Source organism: Dipodomys ordii, unplaced genomic scaffold (genome assembly GCF_000151885.1).
Source record: "Dipodomys ordii isolate 6190 unplaced genomic scaffold, Dord_2.0 Scaffold7, whole genome shotgun sequence".
NCBI lineage: Eukaryota > Metazoa > Chordata > Mammalia > Rodentia > Heteromyidae > Dipodomys > Dipodomys ordii.
In genome coordinates, this window is record NW_012267223.1 from 11963967 (window position 1) to 11982360 (window position 18394).

An 18394-nucleotide genomic window follows, 5' to 3' on the forward strand; every position below is an offset into this window, starting at 1 on the left:
CGCTAGCCTTGAGCTGAAGAGCTGAGGTTCAGCCCCCAGGCCCAGAGTTCAGGCCCCCACAACCGATGGGAAAAAAAAAAAAAGATGTCTTATGGCTTTTCTTGCCCAGGCTAGCTTTGAACCACAATCTTCAGATCTCAGCCTCCTGATAGCTAGGATTATAGGTGTGAGCTATCAGTGCCTAGCTAAAAGATTTCTGTTTTCTATGGGAGAGATTTTTTTTTTGGGTCCAGTCGTGGAGCCTGAACTCTGGGCCTGGGCGCTGTCCCTCAGCTCTTCAGCTCAAGGCTAGCGCTCTACCACTTGAGCCACAGCGCCACTTCCGGCTTTTTTCTTTTTTCTTATGTGGTGCTGACGAATCGAACCCAGGGCCTCATGCATGCGAGGCAAGTGCTCTACCATTGAGCCACCATCCCAGCCCTGGGAGAGATTTTTATATTAAGTAATTCATAGAAGAGAGAATTCTGAAAAGTTGGATGGAAGCTTTTATTTTTCCTAAACCTACCCAGAGGCTTAAGGGTGGAAGTAAGTTTGAGTGGGTCCATGATAAGTATCAGTGTTTGCATATTTTGTGTGTGGGGGGGGGGGGGCTTTAGAATCAAGGTATTCCCAGAAAATCGAGGAGGTCACCATCCTTTGCTCTGATGCTGACCTGCAAACCAATTTCTCTTTAGCTGGGGTTTCTGCAAATCTTCCAAATGCCACTTTGCCTAGGTGCCAAGGAAGAGCAAGATTTATGTAGACTCAGCCAGACAGGAAGTACTCTGAGCTAGGATTGTACAGTTTTTTTCCACAACAAAATCAGGGCACATGGCCTCACAAATTCTTGTGAAGACAATAGGATGAAATATTTTAAACTGGAACTCTCCTGGAAAGTCCCCAAATTGTGATCACACGGTTACCACAAGAAGTGGAGAATTTGATGCCAAGAGAATCCGAAGGAGGGAGAAGCCCTCACTTCTCTGTCTTTTTTGCCCTCTGATTTGAGTGAAAGAGGCTTGAGTTTCCAGAACCTTTTGGGATACCAAACTCTGCTAATACTTAGGAGGACTGGAGCCTGATTGGTAAGCAGAGAAGTAGAGAGGAAGGGGAAATGAGAAGCCTCCAAAGTGTTTCCAAATTTTGCTTACAGCTGCTTGGGCTCTCACTTTTTGCTTCTCTGACCTGGATGCAACCTCTCTCCATCCAACTCTCCCCTCTCCACCCCATCCCCACAGTGCCCACAGCCAATGTTGCCCTCAACAGTTTTACTATGGCCAAAGACTGAGTTGGGCTGGGCTGGGCTGAGCTTCTCTGTGCTCAAGGCTGGCAATCTACCACTTGAGCCACAGCGCCACTTTGGGCTTTTTCTGAGTAGTTTATTGTAGATATGAGTCTCACAGATTTTCCTGCTTGGGCTGATTTTGAACTGTGATCCTCAAATCTTAGCCGCCTGAGTAGCTAGGATTACAGGCATGTGCCACTGGTGCCTGGCAAGGTCCTACCACTAACTGGGACTCATTTGTCAATATCTGAGTCTTTGGTCAATGAATTGTTGGCTTGTTGGGAACATTCAGTATTACATTCCAACAACATTCAATTGAAATGTCATCTTTACTACCTCTGATCCTCCCATGAGCTCCTTAGAGTAAACCTTAGGAAGGATATTGGTTCCAATATATACTCTATAGCCTTCTTTGGGACCCAGAGAAGAAAATCATGTATACAAAGAAACTCCTTTGAGTTTCTTTGAGCCTCTTCCCCACAGATTGCAAGGAGAAGAAGTGAAGGAAGGGCAGATGGAGGCATTTCCCAATATTTCTTCCAATCCATCCTAAATGCTATCAGGCAAACCCAGCTCAGCTCATGAGACCAATATCCAGCAGACCTTAACCTCCATGCTAATAAGTAAACTCAAAATCCCCTTAATCATTTGCATGATTACTTTGCTCCCAACTCTAACCCTGCTTTTTCTTAGCTTTGTATCTTCTAGAAACAGTGCCTTGAATTAAATACCCCGACTGCTATTGCTTCTGCCATCTGCCTCCTTTGCCCACTTGTTTCCTATGTCTATGTTTCTGGGAATCTAATTGTCATGAAATTACAGGGTAATACTAATAGAGGGGTGAGAACTCAGCTAATGGCTCCCTGTTCCACTAAGCAACAATTGTAGTAATCACCAAGCTAAAGGCTCCCGTGCATTAGCTAGGGGTTGCTGGGGTTTCCTGGCCTATGATTTGCTTTCTTCACACCCCTATTTAGCAACTGAATGTTCATAGGACAATGTTCAGAGGCAAATGATGAAAATGACATACATGATTGAAAGAACACAGGGGAAAGCAAGAAACTCAGATATAATAATTTGAGTCATAGCAAAAACAAAAGGAAAAGCAAAGAGGAGTGTGTGTGTGTATGTGTGTGTGTGTGTGTGTGTGTGTGTGTGTGTGTGTGTGTATGTGTGAGACAGTACTGGGGCTTGAAGTCAGGACCTGGGTATTGTCCCTTAGTTTTTTCACTCAAGGCTGACCCTCAACCACTTAATCTACAGCTTTTCTTCTGGCTTTTTGATGGTTAATTGAAGGTGTGATTCTTATTCACTTTCCTGTGCAGATTGGCTTCAAACCTCAATCTTCAGATCTCAGCCTCCTGAGTAGCTAGGATTACAACATGAGCTATTGGTGCCTGGCTCTAATCTGCGTTATCTCACATACCAAGGCTTGAATTCAGGGCCTCATAGTCTTTTTTTTTTTTTTTGTCGATCATGGGGCTTGAACTCTGGGCCTGGGCACTGTCCCTCAGCTCTTCAGCTTAAGGCTAGCGCTCTACTACTTGAGCTACAGCGCCACTTCCGGTTTTCTGGTGGTTCATTGGAGATAAGAGTTTCACGGACTTTCCTGCCCGGGCAGGCTTTGAACCAGGATGCTCAATCTCAGCCTCCTGAGTAGATAGAATTACAGGTGCGAGCCACCGGCACCCTGCCAGGTCCTGATACTCTTGCTTAGATTTTTTTTTTCAGATTTTTTTTTTTTTGCTCAGGGTTGGCATGCTATCATTTGAGCCACTACCACTTTCAGGCAGAGAATTAGATTTAATATTTCAAAAATATTTTGCAAAATGAAGCTAGGCACTCATATACATGATCAAAAGAGTTTGAGCTTGATTTCCGGATGGGGAGGGAACATAAAGGGCTGAGGTAGTACCAGTCATTCACTCACTTTGTCCAGATTCAGTCTGACAGAGGGACAGCAGATCCACACCATAATCCACATGAAGAACAGATATGTGCCAACATTGCCACAACTTTATCCAAAACACTGTGCTCATTGGGAAAGAAGAAAACCAGTGTGGGATCCTGATTTCAAGTTGTTCACAGTCTGAGATGAGAGGCTAAGAAAAATCTACACAAGGCCCTTAGCCTGACACTTTCACTTATCTTCTCAGCTGAAGAGACATTTTTACAAGATGTCATCTGTGAGGAACATGAGGATTGTTATTCTCATTCTGCACTGGTGGAAACCTAAGATCGGAGGGGTTAAGTGATATTCTCAAGGTGATACCTAGCCTTAAATACTTTAGTTATTTTTTTTCTTCCTCCAGGGAGTCCCCAGAAATATCTTAAAAAATTTTTTTGGGGGGCTGGGAAGGTGGCTCAGTGGTACAGCGCTTGCCTTGCATGCATGAGGCCCTGGGTTCGATTCCTCAGCACCACATAAGCAAAAAGAAGAAAGCCGGAAGTGGTGCTGTGGATCAAGTAGTAGAGCGCTAGCCTTGAGCTGAAGAGCTGAGGGACAGCACCCAGGCCTAGAGTTCAGGCCCCACGACCGGACCCAAAAAAAAAGAAAAAATTTCTTTTTGCAGTATTGAGGTTTAAACTCAAGCAGGTGCTCTACCACTTGAGCCACACTCTCAGCTCTCCCAACAATATCCTAATCTGCTCTTGAGGAAGATATCCTTTGTTATTCTTCCACCATCTCACACCGGGTCCTAGAGATGCTAGGAAACAGGAAGAACATCTTTCTTCCCAGTGCCAGAGTTAGAGTACCATTCAGGGATCCAAGGCTCTGTCTCCTATTTACAACCTCTCTCTCTTGAAACTAGGTTTAGATTCACAAATACCTGGCCTAGGAAATAAATCCAAGTGGTAGATGGTATCTTATACTTGAAAAATAGAAGCAAATGTTATATAAATACTCAGGATTTAGATAATAGGAGTGTCTTAGTTCACTATGTGTCATAAATCAAATGTAATCAGCTGTTAAAATAGAAATTTTAACTGAGGGGCTGGGAAGTTGGCTCAGTGGTAGAGCGCTTGCCTTGCATGCCTGAGGCCCTGGGTTCGATTCCTAGCACCACATAAGCAAAAAGAAAAAAGCCGGAAGTGGCTCTGTGGTAGAGCACTAGCCTTGAGCTGAAGAGCTGAGGGACAGTGCCCAAGCCCAGAGTTCAGGCCCCACGACCGGACCCAAAAAAAAAAAAAAATTGAACTGAATCACAAATAGATACCAAAATGAAGTGCTAGCCCAGGATTTACAAAACAGCTAAGAATAATTAAGGTACAAAGGAATTCAGGGAAGATTTTAGATAAGGATTTCTTTGGAAACTGTAACTTCTCTGTACAGCATCTTTACAATAAAATTAAATTTAAAAAAAGAATTTCATTGGAAAGCTGGACATTGGTGGTTCATGCCTGTAATCCTTTCTGCTCAGAAGGTTAAGATCTGAGGATCACAGTTCAAAACTAGCCCAGGCAGGAAAGTGAGGCTAAGATCTGAGGCTTGCCATTCAAAGCCAGCCAGGGCAGGAAAGTCCATGAGACTCTATTTCCAATAAACTACTCAGAAAAAGTCAAAAGTGGTGCTGTGGTTCAAGTGGTAGAGTGCTAGCCTTGAGCAAAAGAAGCTTAGGGGCAGCACCCAAGCCCTGAGTTCAAGCTCCAGGACTAGCAAAGAAGAAAAAAGAACTTCTGTAGAGAGAATTCTGAATCCCAGTCCTGGTTTAATGAGAGAAATGAAGCATGAAAAGCCAAAATGGTAAGAGAGAGAATAGAGGGTTACATGTGGGAATTATTCTCACAGAATTTTGGGGGTAAAAGTGTGAGCTGTGGGTAACAGAGAAGGTTGAACCACGTGTGTAAATTTTTTGTCACTGTGACAACATATGTGAGCAAAACAACCTAAGGGAGGCAAGATTGAGTCATTTCAGAGGTTTTAGTGCATGTTTGGCTAGCTCCATGCTCTGAGCCTGAGGCAAGGCTGAGCATCATGGTGACATCATATGGTAAAGCAAACCAGCTCACCTTATGGCAGGAAGCAGAGAGAGAGGAAGGAACAGGGGATAAGGTTTATTTTTCTAGGGTATAAGTCCATTGACCTACTTCTTCCAACCAGGCCTCACTTCCTGTTTTGGACCACCTCTCAATAATGCCTTCATATTATAAATCTATCCGGCTCATTAGATCAGATCCCTTAGGATCCAATTGCTTCCCAAAAGCTGGCAACCAACTTCTAATATATTTAACCTGTAGAAGACATTTCATATTCAAACCAAAATATCTAGCCAAAGGTCTCATCCAAAAAGGACAACCTGGAGGGACAAAGAGCTCTCAGTTAAGAGTAGTTAAGTGTATGGCCAGATTCTTAGGGATGAGAAAGGGGTAAAGAACGAGCCTGAAGAAAGTGTTCACCTGGGCTGAGAGATCCCAACATGGGAGGTGGGCGGGAGGCAGGGGTGGGGGGGGATGGGAGTGGGGTGGGGAAAGACATAAAACATCCACCAAAGTGTCAGCAATAAACCCCTGCCAAATGCAGGGACCTTAATGCCAGATCCACTGCCATGACAAAGCAAGTGGAAATTTACCTGCTTCTTCCAACTCCAAGCTTGTAAGGACCAGAAATCTGAATGACAGTGGCTCATGCTTGTAATCCTAGCAACTCAGGAGGCTATTTTGAGGATCAAGGATTGAAGATGGCCCAAGCAGAAAAATCTGACACTTACTTCCAGTTAACCAGCAAAAAGTCAGAAATGGAGGTGTAGCGCAAGTGGTAAAGTGCCAGCCTTGAGAGAAAAAGTCAAGTGAGAACACAAGGTCCTGAGTTCAAGCCCCCGTAATCCCACCCCACCTCTCTCTCTCTCCCTCTCTCTCTCTCTCTCTCTCTCACACACACACACACACACACACACACACACACACACACAAAGGATTGTGGTCCAGGCAATGGGGCAATGAAGCAAGACCTATCTCAAAAAAGATGTGTAATAAAAGGGCTGGACAGACGGGCACTTGGTGGCTCACCCCTGTAATCCTAGCTACTCAGGAGACTGAGATCTGAGGATCAAGGTTCAAAGCCAGCCAGGGTAGAAAAGTCTGTGAGACTTTTTTTTTGTCAGTTGTGGGGCTTGAACTCTGGACTTGGGCGCTGTCCCTGCGCTCTTCAGCTCAAGGCGAATGCTCTACCGCTTGAGCCACAGTGCCACTTCCAGTTTTTTTCTAGTGGTTTATTGGAGATAAGAGTCTCACGGCCTTTGCTGCCAATGCTGGCTTTGAACCTCGATCCTCAGATCTTAGCCTCCTGAGTAATTAGGATTATAGGCATGAGCCACCGGCTCCCAGCTTCTGTGAGACTTTTATCTCCAATAAACCACTCAGAAAACTGGAAGTGGCACTGTGGCTCCAAGTGGTAGAGCACTTGCCTTGAGCTAAAGAGCTGAGGGATAGCGCCCAGGCCCAGAGTTCAAGCCCCACAACTGACAAAAAAAAAAAAAAAGGAGTGGAGATGTTGCTTAGTGGAATAGTGCATGCCTAGTGAGAACAAGAATCAAAGTTCAATCCCCAATACCACCCCAGGGCTTGAATTTAAGGCTTGGACACTATCCCTTGAGATTTGAAGCTGCCATTCTGTTTTGCACAGGAGAAATGGAGAATTATGCATCTGAGCTTTGGTGTAAGAGTAGCCCTGAGCCCAGACTCTGCTCTATTTGTCCAAATGGGAGCAATTCTACCCTAGGCTGAGCAGTTGGCATCAATTGTTTCTTTGCTCACAAAGGACTATCAACAGGCCTCTTTGTACGTATGACTGCTCAGTCTCAGTGAACTCATTTCAACTGAAGCATGCAGGTGGGCAAAGGAGGATGGAAACAGAGTGTGGAAAATTATTCAAGGTAGTTTAGAGGTCACGCTTTTGGAATGCAGCCCAAATGTATTCATGAGATATCCCAGCAAGTCTGAATTCAAGCTGAGCATCAGGCTGAGACCTACCCTCCCCTTCTCCTGCCCCATTTACACAAACTCATGCATACAGCATTAGGAAGTAAATTCTACAAACGTCAGGCATTTCAGGCATATTCTTTCCAACCACGACAGTGTTCTCACTGTCCTCCCTAACTCAAAATATCCCTCCCCAGCTGTGCAACATTGATTACTCATGAAGCACTAAAGAAAGCCAGGTGCTACTGGCTCATGCCTGTAATCCCAGCTACTCTGGAGGCTGAGCTCTAAGGATCATGGTTTGAAGCCAGCCTGGAAGCAATGTCCTTGAGACTCATTCCCAATTAACTATCCCCAAAAATGGAAGTGGAGCTGTGACTCAAGCAATAGGGCATTAGCCTTGAGCACAAAAGCTCAAGGACAGCGCCCAGTCCCCAAGTTCAAGCCCAGGACTGGCATACACACAAAACAAGTCCCTCCCAAATACAGCCTGCATAATATCATTTGATAAATTTCTGAATTCACCTTCTTCCTGTTACCTACAAGCTCTACCCAGCCCTGGGAAAGCCTCGCATCACCTACCTGTTCTACCTTCCCTCCACTTCTCTTCCTCATAACTCTCCTTATTTGGTGGCCATGAAGATGCTCCTGACTTCCCTCCTTACCTATCCTCTGCCCTCCCTCAGTAAACAGAATTCCAGAAGTCTCAGCCACATGGGTCAGAGAGGCCACTAGTGAACCAAACCTGGAACTGCTTGGCTCTGCCACTCTTCTGACCTGTGTCCTTCACAGGACAGCCTCGATCTCTACTCTAGCTCTCCTTTCTTCCATCATAAAATTATTAAGATGAATGATTATCAAATCTGTTTTTTGTTTTGTTTTCCTGTAACTCAAAAGTTCTATGGTTCTTCCATAAATCATGTTTTTTTTTGTTTTCTTTTGTTTTGGACAGTACTGAGACTTCGATTCAGAGCCTTGTGGTCATAAAGCTTTCTTGCCCATGGCTGGCCCTCTACCACTTGATCTATGCCTCCAGCCTGACAGTTGGAATCTCATAGACTTTTCTGCCATGGAGTGGCTTTGAATCATGATCCTCCAGATCTCAGCCTCCAGAGGAGTTAGGATTACAGATGTGAACCACCAGCACCCAACTCCATTAACTTTACTTTTAAGAAAATCTTTATTTCAGATAATTCCTATTCCCAAGAGAATCTCACATTTCTTCTACCCCTTAAGCATATTCTTTCCTGAACATCTCACCACTTGGTCTTTCCTCCCACCCCCACCTTATCTTCTGGGTCTTAGTATTTGTGTTTTTATGACAACAACTTGAGGTTCTGTTTCAAATGGCTGAAAGAATTTTAAAAAGTCTTCTGTCTGAGCTTTAACTGGCCACAAAAAGGTCTAGGTTCATCTGGGGCTAGATGAGAAGATCCTCAAGGAGAGGATTAATAGCAGGTTAACTGCAATAGTTTCAAAACTCAAACTAGACTTCATCACTCAGGAAAAGCTACATGGGGACTCCCACATTCCAAGAACCTCTTCAAATGATGTTGAAATTGCCTGCTTGCTTACCTACTGTTGGTACTGTTTTAGTCTCCCTCTGGAGATCACGTGTCTACTCTCCTCTTCCATAAAAGCTTATTTAGGAATCCCATTCAGATGGATGATAAGAATAGATATTAATCCTCATAAGTGCAAATGTTTTTGGGGAATACTGGGATTTGAACGCCAGGGACCTGATCTGGCAAAGCTGGTACTCTAATTACTTGAACTATACCTCCAGCTCCAGAAGCAAAAATATCTGCATTGCCGGGCGCTGGTGGCTCACGCCTGTAATCCTAGCTACTCAGGAGGCTGAGATCTGAGGATCACGGTTCAAAGCCAGTCCGGGCAGGAGAGACCTTGAGACTCCTATCTCCAATAAACCACCAGAAAACCGGAAGTGGCGCTGTAGCTCAAGTGGTAGAGCACTTGCCTTGAGCTGAAGAGCTGAGGGACAGTGCCCAGGCCCAGAGTTCAAGCCCCACGACCAACAAAAAAAAAACATCTGCATTAAGGACTGAACAACCCTGGCTACTAACCCTAGACAGCTGCTGTGCTAGCTGAATGATGTTGGGCTACAGACTTAACCTCTCCTATATCTCAGCTTATTACCTATAAAATGGAAGTGATGACAGAGTTATCATGAGAATTAAACAAAATAAGTTGCATGAACTCCTGAGTACAATGGTTGGCACTGTGATTCATCTGACAATAAGATGTGAATAACAACACCAATGGCTTTGTGCACTGGAGGGGCACAGGGAGAATGGGTAATGGGGAAGCACAGAGTGAATCTAGGGGCCCAGGTTCTAATTCTCATTCTACTTAATCTTGCTTTCAAAGAGTTCCAAGGCACCTTCCACCCACAGTACCATTGCTATATATATATATATAAAAAAAAGCAAGCATCATATGGGTATGGTGTGATCTGTTATGTAGCCTTTAGGAAAGGCTTATAAGTAAATGAAAGTAAAATGTAAGGACTGGAAGGGCCTTAGAGGACCTAGGCTCCATTCACTTTTGAACCTTCTTTACAGAAAAAGGAAATGTGAAGGAAAAACATTAAGCTAGTAGTAGGGTAAAATCATAGAGATCTTGATGAATGGGAGGCCCAAGGAAATAGTGTTCAGTCAAGTTTTAGAAAGTTGTGAAGAGGGGTTGGAGGCATGGATCAGATGGTAGAGCTCTAGCCAATGAGCAAAAGCAACGATTACTGAGTTGGAGTCTTGTCTTGGACAAAAAAAAAAAAAAAGTTGTGAAGGAACTAATATTTACCATTTCATTTGTTAAGCTGAGATTTTACTGAAGTGTGAATCTGAAATTAAGACAAAGAGCTTTAGGTCAATCATTTAGAGAACTAGGGGAGAAATGGTCTGGTTTATAAGAAAAAGGAAGAAAGGGGAGAGTGGGGCCAGCCAAACACTCAAGGCTTTTGCTCAAGCTGTGCAGTGACTTTGAGAAGGAGGGCCCACAGAAACCACCTTTGCAGAGCCCTCGTGGCAGGATAAAGCTGCTTCTAGCTAGCCTAGGAGCTGCTCTCAGAGCAGTCAATGCACATCAGCAAGGGCTGTCTGTCTATCTAGAAAGTTACATTAAGGGTGAGCAGCAGGCAGTATGAGGGGAAAGAGGAAGTCTGAAGTGCATGGTATTATGTGGAGAGAGGAAACTCTGATCTGCAGCATGACTGAAAGTTCAGTCCTACCAGAGGTAAAAACAACTGCAGTATCTTTTAAGGGTGGTATTGTTTTAGTCAAACTTATTATCACTGTGATTACACACTTGAGAAAACAGTTACCTAAGAGAGGAAGGATTTATTTTGGCTCACAGAAGCTTCCATCCATGATAGGCTTGGTTCCACATTTCTGGGTCAATGGGTAAGGGTACATCATGGCAGAAGGGTGTGATAAATCAGAGCCATTCAAATCATGGCCCAGGAAGCAGAGGACAACATCAGGAATGATGTTGTTTCCATGGCCAAAACATATCCTTCAAAGATATGCTCCCAGTGACCTCCTTACACAAGGCCCTGGGTTCTATCCCTGGCACCACAAAAGAAATAAAATTGTATGTGTGTGTGTGTGTGTGTGTGTGTGTATTTATTTATTTATTTAAATTTATTGTTGTTATCATAAATGTGATATACAGAGGGGTTACAGTACACAAGTCAAGAGTACATTTCTGGGGGCTGGGAAGGTGGCTCAATGGTAGAGTGCTTGCCTTGCATGCATGAGGCCCTGGGTTCGATTCCTCAGCACCACATAAACAGAAAACGCTGGAAGTGACACTTGTGGCTCAAGGAGCAGAGGCTTGCCTTGAGCTGAAGAGCTCAGGGACAGCACCCAGGCCCAAAGTTCAAGCCCCACAACCAAAAAAAAAAAAAAAAGAATACATTTCTTTTTGGACAATTACCCCTTCCCTTGCTCTTTTCTAGTTTTCCCTCCCTAAAATTGAGAGGAAAAAAAAAAAGAGAGATTTTTATTTTAGTTTTAAATTTTGGTGGGTATAAGGCTTGAATTCAGGGCCTGGGTACTGTCCCTGAGCTTTTCTACTCAAGGTTAATGCTCTACCATTTTGAGCCATTTCCAATATTCAGGTGGTTAATTTAAGATAAGTTTCTTACAGACTTTCTTGCTCTGGTTGGCTTCAAACTGCGATCCTCAGATCTCAGTCTCCTGAGTAGCTAAAATTATATATTAAAAAAACTGCATTAAAAAATAAATGTCAAGGGGGCTGGGAAGATGGCTCAGTGGTAGAGTGCTTGCCTTGCATGCATGAGGCCCTGGGTTTGATTCCCCAGCAACACATAAGCAAAAAGAAAAAAAGCCGGAAGTGGCGCTGTGGCTCAAGTGGTAGAGTGCTAGCCTTGAGCTGAAGAGCTGAGGGACAGCGCCCAGGCCCAGAGTTCAGGCCCCACGTCCGGACCCCCCCCCAAAAAAAAAAAAGAAATGTCAAGTAGGAGAAAATTAGAATATATTCATGTTTTACAAATTTTAGTTTAAAGTTAATTTTATAAAATTTAACAATTGACAAATATCAATATCTTAAATAAAAATAAAGAATATTAAAATTTTGTTTTCATATGTAATTAAACCATTATTAAATTATAAAATCATTAAATCATATTTTATTTATTTTTCTTGATCATGGGCCTTAAACTCAGGGCCTGGACGCTGTGTCCCTGGAGCCTTTCCACTCAAGGTTAGCACTCTACCACTTTGAGCTACAGCTCCATTTTGGTTTTCTAGTGGTTAATTGGAGGTAAGAATCTCATGAACTCATGCTTGGTCTGGCTTTGAACTAAAATCCTCAGAACTCAGCTACTTGAGTAGCTAGGTGTGAGCCACTGGTGCCTGGGTAATATTTTTATTTTTAAAAGTTACTTACAATTTGTCTTAGTCCACTAGAGGTGTCATAACAAAATACTGGATAAAAGATAAAGCTGGGTGTTGGTGGCTCATGCCTGTAATCCTAGCTACTCAAGAGGCTGAGATCTAGGACCCAGATTTGAAGCAAGCCTGGGCAGAAAAGTGTGAGATTCTTATCTCCAATTAACCACCAGAAAACCAGAAGTGGCACTGTGGCTCAAGTGGTAGAGAGCTCACCTTGAGCTGAAGCATTCAGACATAGCACACAGGCCCAGAGTTCAAGCCCCATGACTGACAAAAGGAAAAAAAGGAGAAAAAAACCCCAAAAGAATCTTTATCATGCTTTACCTGGCATGGTACCTACGACATATATTTAAAAGCAATAGGAAATACCTCATATTGCAAACCATACCTCAATTGCCAAGATAAAACTTTTACAAATACCACCCTAATTAGTATGAGCCACAAGTAGCAAGAAAATGGATGTGCAGCACTCTTGGGAAACACCCTTCATTATGCAATAATCTATTGTATTAGTGTTATCTGAGAAGGATTTGACAAGTTAATTTGCCTTTTCTCTTACCTAAGCCCAGTCACTCAAATCCAAAAGCATTCTGTCTCCATACAGGCAGCAACACAATTCATTTTGTTTCACAGACACTGGGCACAGACAAGCTGCCCACAGACAAGCCTTGCCAAGGATGAGGTACATGGTGAGCACAGATATTTAGGATAGTGTCATGTTGCCTTCATGTTGAGTATAGAATATAGAGTGGAAGAGATTTCTTTTTTTTTTTTTTTTACTAAGTGAATGTGATAGCTGAAAAAATAAAGAAGCAAAAGGCTAGGGGTGAGGCCCAAGCTGAAGAGTACTTGTCTAGCAAGTACAAGGCCCTGAGTTGAAATCCAGTACCATTAGGAAAAAAAAAAAGAGTAGTTCTTTCCTATTCATTTTACACACACACACTCCTACATGCATATTCTTTTCCCTTTGAAAATGTCACAGTTTCTTTAAAGTTTTCACCTCTTCCCCCATTATATGTTTTTTGGCCTGTTCCAGTATCTCTCTTGTTGGACATTTTTCTTAAATGTCTAATTGCCATTAGCTTCACTCATAAAGATGTGTAGGGCACTGCATAGTAGATTGAAAGTACCAGAAAGGTGCCTGGCACCTGGAATCCTAGCTACTCAGGAGGCTGAGATCTGAAGATTGTAGTTCAAAGCCAGCCCAGGCAGGAAAGTCGTGAGATGAGGGGTGCTGTGTTGCTCAAGTGGTAGAGCACTAGCCTGGAGCATAAAGAAGCTCAGGGACAGAGCCAGGTTCAGAGTTTAAGCCCCAGTACTGGCAAAAAATAAATAAATAAATAAAAGTACCAGATATACAAATGGGGCTTTCTTGAAAGGAAATATGATTACTGTCCTTTTCTTGGTCAAATTGAACTTTTCCAGTGATTCCATGGATAGTGTTAGCCCCACCTATGCAGGTTCCTAGAATTCATTCCTGAGCCCTTCATGGATTTTGTGGGGGTATCAGCTTGTTGTTTAAGGTGCCCAGGTTTCTCCTTCAATTACTCTGTCAAATTGCTAAGTCCTCCATCATTCTATCTACTTTTTTTTTTTTTTTTTTTTTGTCGGTCAGGGGGCCTGAACTCTAGGCCTGGGCGCTGTCCCTCAGCTCTTCAGCGGCTAGCACTCTACCACTTGAGCCACAGCACCACTTCCGATTTTCTGGTGGTTAACTGAAGAGTCTCATGTACATTCCTGCCTGGGCTGGCTTCAAACCTTGATCCCAGATCTCAGCCTCCTAAGTAGCTCAGATTACAGCTGTGAGCCACTGGCACCTGGCCTATGTAACAAAATTTAAAGCTTTCAGCGGTAGACAATTACTAACACCTACTATCAGGAAAATAGCTCAATTAGCAATGTCTACAACCAGTGCTTTGATAATCACTGAGCATCTTCAGATGTTGATAGTTGGTATACTGGAAATTTAGTTGAAAGGAATAGAAGATGAGAAGATGAGAATAATCAAAAGTAGGGAATCTATATATATGTGTACACACACACACACACACACACAGATGTCCAAGCATGGAAGAATATTTACTGAGCAATTTTTTTCTTTTTTTGTCGGTCGTGGGGCTTGAACTCTGGGCCTGAGCGCTGTCCCTCAGCTCTTCAGTTCAAGGCTAGTGCTCTACTACTTGAGCTACAGCGCCACTTCAGTTTTCTGGTGGTTTATTGAAGATAGAGTTTCACAGACTTTCCTGCCTGGGCTGGCTTTGAACCATGATGCTTAGATCTCAGCCTCCTGAGTAGCTGGGCCTGGGCACTGTCCCTGAGCTTCTTTTACTAAGGCTAGCACTCTACCACTCGAGCCACAGCACCACTTCCAGCTTTTTCTGTGTATGTGGTGCTGAGGAATCAAACACAAGGCTTCATTCATGGGAGGCAAGCACTCACCACTAAGCCACATTCTCAGTCTAGAAGCGGTGTTCTTTTTTTTTTGGTCAGTCGTGGGGCTTGAACTCTGGGCCTGGGCGTTGTCCAGCTAGGATTACAGGCATGAGCCACCAGCCCATCTGGAAGTAGTGTTTTTTTATTTTTTGGGTCAGTCGTGGGGCTTGGACTTTGAGCCTGGGCACCGTCCCTGCGCTCTTCAGTTCAAGGCGAATTCTCTACCTCTTGAGCCACAGTGCCACTTCTAGTTTTCTAGTGGTTTATTGGAGATAAGAGCCTCATAGACTTTTCTTTCCCGCTGGCTCTAAACCTTCGTCCTCAGATCTCAGCCTCCTGAATAGCTAGGATTACAGGCTTGAGCCACCGGCCCAGATGGAAGCAATGTTCTTGACCGACCAGTTAGGCAATGTTGTGGGAGGGCTACTTAAGGGTACAGCCTGGAGCCCACTCCTCTATTTCTTCCAACTTTTTTTTAAAGTGGACAATGGAAATTAAAAAAAAATTTTGTTATGATAAAAGTGATATACAGAGGGTATTACAGGTCTATAATCTTCCAGCAACTCTGTAAGTACCTAGTCTATTGTAGTCAATCTTTTTCCCTAGAGCCAGGGCACCAGTGGCTCACACCTGTAATCCCTAGCTACTCAGGAGGCTGAGATCTGAGGATTACAATTCAAAGCTAGCCCTAGCAGGATAGTGTGTGAGACTCTCATCTCCAATTAACCACCAGAAAACCAGAAGTGACGCTGTGGCTCAACACTTGCCTTGAGCTGGAGAGCTCAGGGACAGCCCCCAGGCCCAGAGTTCAAGCCCCATAACCGATGAACAAAAAACAAAACAAAACAAAAAACCCCAAAACACCTAGAGTGTTTGTTTCCTACATTAAACTCTGACTCATGATGCTTGTTTAGAATCAGAAATGTTTTTTTTTTTTTATTGTGAACATACAGTACAGAGGGGTTACAATTACATGGGCATTGTAGCCTCCTCCTTTGTTTACCCTTCACATTAGAATCAGAAATGTTTGAAAAAAAACATGATACATTCAATTTGGCCAGGCCTCACTGACTTGTGACTATAATCCTAGCTACTTTGAGTCAAAGGATCCCAGTTTGAAGTCAGCCAGGGCAGAATAGTCTCAGAGATGCCATCTCCAAAATAACCAGTAAAAAGCCAGGCTGGAGGTATGGCTCAACTGGCAGAGCACCACCTATTCAACAAGCTAAAAAGTGTGAGAGCCTGTGTTGAAACCCTGATACTGGAAAAAAGATATATTAAATTTTCAATGACTTGAAATGCTGAATAAAATTTAATGAACTTACAATAATTAACTATGGATTTCTCTCCTTTCTCTCAAGTAATCATTTCCAGAGTGGGGCATGGTGTTGATACTAGTATATACTATACTGAATGGAAAATATTTAAATTGTCTTGGGGAGGTTAACTTTTCATAATTATTGATGAGCGTGAAAATAAGATAGCTTCTGAGAATAAATTCCTGAAGTCCATACTTAATATAATTAGGTGATTGTGGAAACAATCCATAAAACTGCTTCTGAATGCTATTGAGTTTAGAAACCTACCCCTTCCCCAACACTACAATTAAGATGAGAATGTAATCTCAGGAAGCAAAACTGGAAGTGACTAATTCAGTCAGCAAAAACTGAATCACTTATCTATACAGTGTTATGAGATATTTCTATGTAGATTGGCCTATGAAAACATAACTGCCAATCTTTACCTACTACTGGTCAAGGAACAGACCCAAAATCCAGGGACTATTTTCCTCCCTTGGAAAACATATACTGTTCTTTGGCAGAGATCATTTATCAGGTCTCATCATGATCAAATTAAAGCCCCTCAGAATGACTCACCTGTTTGTTCTAATCCACTGTTTACTGGACCTGTTCATTTGTTTTTTCTTTTTAATTTTTACTTTTCACTCTTATAGACTAAAATATGTTAATCAGTTTTGGGGCACTGATAGCAGTAAGATCCTTCCTTTCCTCTCTCCCTCCTTTCCTTCCTTCCTTTCTTCAACTTAGGGCCTTGCTGAACATGCTAGGCAAGCACACTACACTAAAGCTATATCCTTAGCCCAAGATCACATTCTTTTTATTTTGGGTCCAGTCGTGGGGCCTGAACTCTGGGCCTGGGCGTTGTCCCTCAGCTCTTCAGCTCAAGGCTAGTGCTCTACCACTTGAGCCACAGCGCCACTTCTGGCTTTTTTCTTATGTGGTGCTGAGGAATCGAACCCAGGGCCTCATGCGTGCAAGCGCCAGCCTCGAAGATCACATTCTTAACTATAATGATCAAATTAATATAATCTTAGAATCAAGCTAATACTATCTCTGATAAATGAGTACCTAATCATTCCTATTACATACTAACCCTAGGACCTATCCTTTAAGTGTGTGTGCGTGTGGGAGGGGGAGTAGCAGAGAGGAGAGGGGAGGGGAGAGGACAAAATGTCCTCACTATTGTAAAATTCTACCTTACTATGAACTGAATAAAAATCAGAAATGACTGCATTAATTAGACCGACAAGAATAAATCAAAATGGGTACAAGAATGGAAGGAGGAAGGATGAGTAAATGTAGTCATTATATTCCATTTTCATTATATAAAAAAAAAAAAACTTGAGGATAGGGATAGGAGGAAAAAATGGGGGAAAACAAAAGAAAGGGTGACACTGACCAAGAAGCGTTGTATTTATAACCTGATTTATGGAGTTGTGACCCCTTTTTTAAAACTGCATAGTGATGATGATGATGATAATAATAATAAAAATAAAGAATAAGTCAAAGTGAATTCACAGTTTTATTATTTTTCTGGAACAAAAATACTTTGAAATCAAAAGCACTCAGGGAGCTGAGGCAGGAAGATCTTGAGAATTCAAGGCCAGTGTTGGCTACACACACACACACACACACACACACACACACACACACGAACTTGAAAACATCTAATCTAAATTAACAGATAAAAGGACAGAAAAAATTGTGCTGGATAAACTGACAATACATAGAAAATTTCCACACAGTACACATGCTCTCATCTTTTCTGCCACTGAATGTGACAGTGCTCAATACTGACTGAATCTATTGAAAGAGCATCTTCTTACATTTTATTTTTGGCAATATTGGGAATTGAACTCAGAGCCTTGTACTTGTTAGGTAGGCACAACCCCTGGACTTCAATCCTATTTATTCCTCCCAAATAGTTGGCATGACAGGCACAAGACCACCATCCCCAGTTTTTTGTTTTTGGTCAGAGGGCTTGCAATCTGGGCCTGGGTGCTATACTTGAGTTCTTCATCTCACGGTGAGCGCTCTACCACTTGAGCCACAGTGCCACTTCTAGTTTTCTGGTAGTTAATTGGAGATAAGAGTCTCAGGGACTTTTCCAGCCCAGGCTGATTTTGAACTGTAATCCTCAGATCTCAACCTCCGGAGTAGCTAGGATTACAGGTGTGAATCTGGCTTTTTTTTTTTTTTTTTTATGATGAGGGGCTCACTATCCTTCCTAATCTTACCTCTTGGGAAGCCAGGATAACAAGCCACTGTGATTTGTTGTTGTTTTAATTAAAACTTCAGTTTTTAAATATATTACTGAAAGACGGTAGATAATCTATCCTAATTTTTTAGAAGTCCTTTTCTGTCTGAGGAGCTAGACTCCTTTAAGGAATTAATGAAAATTTCAAAGAGATATCCTTCCTTGAAATAGCATCCTATTACGCTTAATTTTGGGCAGTCATGGGAATTAATTAAATTTGTAGGGGGGGGGTGTACCAGAGACCTTTGTAGAGCACATTTTCCCCCTTTGTTGTCCATTGCTGGTT